General features: G+C 49.5%; 1 long non-coding RNA gene across 1 annotated transcript; it reads left to right on the top strand.

Moving 5' to 3' along the window:
- The first annotated feature begins 891 nt into the window (after positions 1-891).
- LOC133264775 (uncharacterized) lies at positions 892-3,475 on the top strand. The gene is made up of 2 exons (XR_009741766.1): positions 892-2,239; positions 3,011-3,475. It is a non-coding gene; the product is annotated as an uncharacterized LOC133264775 (long non-coding RNA).
- The last annotated feature ends 967 nt before the right edge of the window (positions 3,476-4,442 follow it).

The following is a 4,442-nucleotide window of genomic DNA, read 5'->3' as shown; positions in this document are numbered from 1 at the left end:
TGTGAGGGCAACTGTGTGGTGCAGGCCTCAGGGATACAAAGGTGTCCCAGAATGTAGCCTGGTCTCAATTTCAGATGGTTAAAACTTACTCTGCCCACAGTGCCCATATGAAGCCTCTTCATTGCAACTTTTTACCCCTGCCAGCTGCTGCCCTGCCTTTGCACAGTCTTTTCTATGCAAATCCAAGCCTTGTGGTGTTTTTTCATAGAATCATAGAATGGTTTGTGTTGGAAGGGACCTTAAAAATCATCCAGTTCCAACCCCCTGCCATGGGCAGGAACACCTTCCACTAGACCAGGTTGCTCAAAGGCCTGTCCAACTTGGCCTCGAGCACTGCCAGGAACGGAGGGTAACCTGTGCCAGTGTCTCACTACTCTTATGGCAAAGAATTCCTAATGTCTAATCTAAATCTGCCATCTTTCAGTTTAAAAACATTCCCCTTGTCCTGTCACTACATGTGCTTGTAAAAAGCCTCTCTGCAACTTTCCTGTAGTCCCCCTTTAGGTAGTGGAAGGCTGCTCCAAGGTCTTTCCTGAGACTTCTCTTCTCCAGTCCGAACAAGGCTGATCTTTTCCCACAGATTGTAAAGTTTTCTAGAAATCTGGTCCTTTTTCTTGCTGCCTGATGGGCTGTGTTCCAGGGGCTCCCTCTTTTCCTGTGGCATGGGACAGAAATCTTGACACTGAATTCATCTGAGGCCCTTCCAGACCTGTGTAAAGCAAAAGATTCATTTCACCTCCATGGAAATGAAAGTGTTTGTTTGCTTTCTGGCTAGGCTTAAGATCTCCTGGCTCCCATGATACAGCAGGTTTAACACGTATGACTTTAGACACCGATTACACAAACAGTGTAATTTGATTTATGCTTGCGTTGCCATGAACGCCAACCTTAATTCATTTCTAACGCACTTTAACTCACAGAGCCCTTTCTGCAGAGCTGTAAAAGCTCTGGTATTGCAGGGTTGTGCATTTGTACAGATGGTTATTCCTCCTTAAGTGCCTTTGCCTTAACTGAATTATCTACTGTTTGTTTTACATAATTTCCTCAACTTGCCAGGACCTCTTTAATTTCTCAAAAGTGTTTGCAGCTCCTCCTGCTCTGGCAAAATTCATGCTGGCATTGGAGACATTACTGAAAGTATTTAATTCCTTGCAGAGCGGGGCTTCAAACCTGCTTCTGCTAGCACAAGGGAGTGAGTTACAGCTGCTTTGAAGTACACCTTTGCACTAGTTGTTCTTCCACTTACAGCTTGAGGACCTCCAACCCTCATGTTCCTTGGCTGCCGGTGAAAAATACAGTCAGAGAGAGAGGCAAAGACTTTCTAAAGTGAATGACAAAGGCAAGAACCTGGTCTTGAGCATTTTTCAGTGATCCACCAAGGTGGTTGCTCCTGGCACAGAAAATCATTGACTGATTTACTGTGATATCTGTCTGGACACTGGGCTAATGTACATTTGTAGCCTTTTAACAATACAGCCACTTACCAGCTGTTTGGGTTGTATCCTGGAGTGCACTGGGAGGAGTGTGTCCTGCAAACTGAGGGAGGTGATCCTTCCCCTCTTCTGGACCCTGGTGAGGTCACGTCTGGAGTTACTGTGTCCATTTCTGGGTTCCTCAGTACAAGACAGACAAGGAGCTATTGGAGAGGGCCCAGCGGAGGGCCACAAGGATGATCAGGGGTCTGGAGCATCTCTCTTACGAGGAGAGATTGCGAGAGCTGGGCCTGTTTAGTCTGGAGAAGAAAAGACCGAGAGGGGATCTCATTAGTGAATATAAATATCTCAAAGGCAGGTGACAGCAGAATGGTGCCAGACTCTTTTCAGTGGTGCCCAGCAACAGGGCAAGGAGCAATGTCCATAGACTAAAACACAGGAAGTTTCACCTCAACATGAAGACGAACCTTTACGTTGAGAGTGGGCAGAGCACGGGAATGGCGTGTTTTCCCCACGCCGTATCCAAACCTGCAACCCGCCATTCTTCCTTCTCACCCCCCGCACCCGGTAACGGTTGGATTTGACGCTCTTAAAGGTCTTTTCCAACCTAATTCCATGGTGTGGTTGGTGTCAGCGGAGTCCAGCAGGGGGCACCTCCGCATCACGGCACGGGCGAGCGGGGCGAGGGGCGGGGCGAGGCGAGGGGGCGCGGCCTCCGCCGCTCACCTGAGGGAGGAGGAGGAGGAGGAGATGATGATGGACCCGCTAACCCCTTTCTCATGCTTTGCAGCGTTCTCCTGCCGCTGGTCAGAAAGCGTTGGGGTGGTTTGGGCTGCCACGGAGATGTGGCAGCTAGCGAGGGTTGGTGTTGCCGGCTGGGGTGTACCCAGCCCTGAAGAGGTGCTCCCAAAGCGCATGGAGGGCCCCAGCTAGCGTTCCCAGCGGGCTGGTGGAGCTGCCGTGTTTATTTTTGCGAGGAGGGCTTGTCCAACAGGCTGAGGCGCTTATATTTACACCAGCGGGGAGGGAGTTTGCCAGCAGCCTGGTTGCCGAACCCCAGCACCAGCAGGCAGGCTTTATCCCGACATGCTGAATGCCCAGTAGCATAATTTTCCCTTCAAGAGCTGATACTTTCTCTGTTACTGTACTAGGAGCTTCCCATTTTACGTGTTACACATGGCTGGACCTTACGATTTCTTCTGCAGGCACATCTGGCAACAGCCACATCCCGCAATGCCCCAGAGATGGTCTGTCTGCCCTTCTCACACCAGCCCGCAGGAGACTCCCTCTTCTTCCCCTTTCTGCGCTGTGCTTGGATGTTTCCCCCACCCCCTTTCAGAGCTGCCTTTAAAGACAAGCAAAACAGGCAGTTGCCCACAGCCTTCTCCCGTGGGTTCCTATGTAAACTTTGCAGCTCTGTTTTCCCTGGACTCGTAGCCCTGTCATCACCCCCCTCTTCCTGACCTTCTAACATCCCTCTCTAAAGCAGCCGTACCTTCTGTCTCTTTTCTTACTGCAGAGGCTCTAATGGCCTGAACCAGCCCTTCCCCCTCCGTTTATCTCTTTCTCTGCTGCAGCCTGCTCATGGAATGACGGACAAGCTAAAGGTTGAGAAAATACAGTAAAATGCCTTTCTTATCCTGTAATGACCAAGGGGGCAGGACATGGCCTGATAAAAATGACAAGCCAGATGAATTGAGAACCAGACCCTTCACCTGCCTATCCCTCAGCGGACAGAAAACACTCGATAGACCTGCCATGACTGCAATGCTGCAAGCCTGGAAAGAAAGGAATACTGAGCCAATTAGAGCTACACGTTTCCGACCAAAGAAATGTCCTTCTACTACCTATGAAGAGACTAATTCAGCAACTTACAGAAGAAAAAAACTGAAGCAGGCTGAGTGTCAGGAGCTGGTGGAAAACACATCTGTATCCCTCTATTTTATGGCCAGAGGGCATCTGGCATCTGCGTAGTCCCACTGCAGTGATGGAGGCTCACATGATGTATAGATCCAGCTGCTCGCTTGGGCCTATCTCTATTTTCAACCATCTACCTCACTCCTGTTTTTATTGGCAAGATTTTTGACAGCAACCACTAGTGCTGGATCAGCCATTTCCTGCCAGTGAGTGACCAAGAGGCAAACATTTCATTCGCTAAATTGCCCCAAAGGTATCTGAACTGCTCCACAACAAAACACAGGCTAGACCTGTGTGCTGCAAACAAAGCTCCATCCACCTCTCATTTAAACAAATTGAGCCTGAAGAGGCCACAGGGAGACAGATGGGGGAGATAACAGGCATTAGGTTTGGCATATTCCTATGGCTGCCTGAACTAACGTCACAGAAACTTCCATAGATTTCCTTCTCTCCTTCCTTGCTCCAGAGTCCAGATGGAGACTGAAGTGGGGCCCTTTCTGTCCCTGCTCAGGCTTCCACCACACCTCTGGCTGCTTCCAGCCCTGCTCGTCCAAATACCTCCTTCATCTCAGGTTTTCAAGTTCTTTGGCTGGCCCTTTCTTCCCATGCCCATCACCAGTACTTTCGGCAAAGAGCCTTGAGTTGTGCCTCGAGGCAGTGAGTTGATGCTTCACTAAGCACTTGCCAGCTTTGAAAAGAATGGGCTGGTCATGTAGTGTTTACTGTTCTCCTTGTTTCCTTCTGTTAAAATCATGCTAAAAGCAGCTAAAATGACCTTCAGTAGTTTCTTTTACTTTCTTATGCTGCCACCACCATAGAGATGGTACAAAACTTTAACAGGAGAAGAGGTAGCACAAGCAAATCGTTTCTGTTGAGTGGTCTCTGAAAACGGCCCTGAGCTGGGTGCCGCTACTGTGTGGTCTGGGGAAAGGGGAGGACCTGTGTTGTGCCTCTGCCAGGTGGCTCAGGCTGACTCCACAGTGTGTTAGCCCCATGGATCAAACTATCCTTTGCAGCATGCTGTGAAGACACTTCAGACTCCTTGATAACTAAATGGACTCCAGACTGAGGGACGTGAAATGTCTCCCTCCA

This window comes from Pezoporus flaviventris, unplaced genomic scaffold (genome assembly GCF_033815535.1).
Source record: "Pezoporus flaviventris isolate CSIRO_AGI_PZ_B2104156 unplaced genomic scaffold, CSIRO_AGI_Pfla_v1 ptg000002l, whole genome shotgun sequence".
Classification (NCBI taxonomy): Eukaryota; Metazoa; Chordata; class Aves; order Psittaciformes; family Psittacidae; genus Pezoporus; species Pezoporus flaviventris.
The sequence above is the reverse complement of the archived record's forward strand: the minus strand, read 5'-3'. Positions and strand labels throughout refer to the sequence as shown.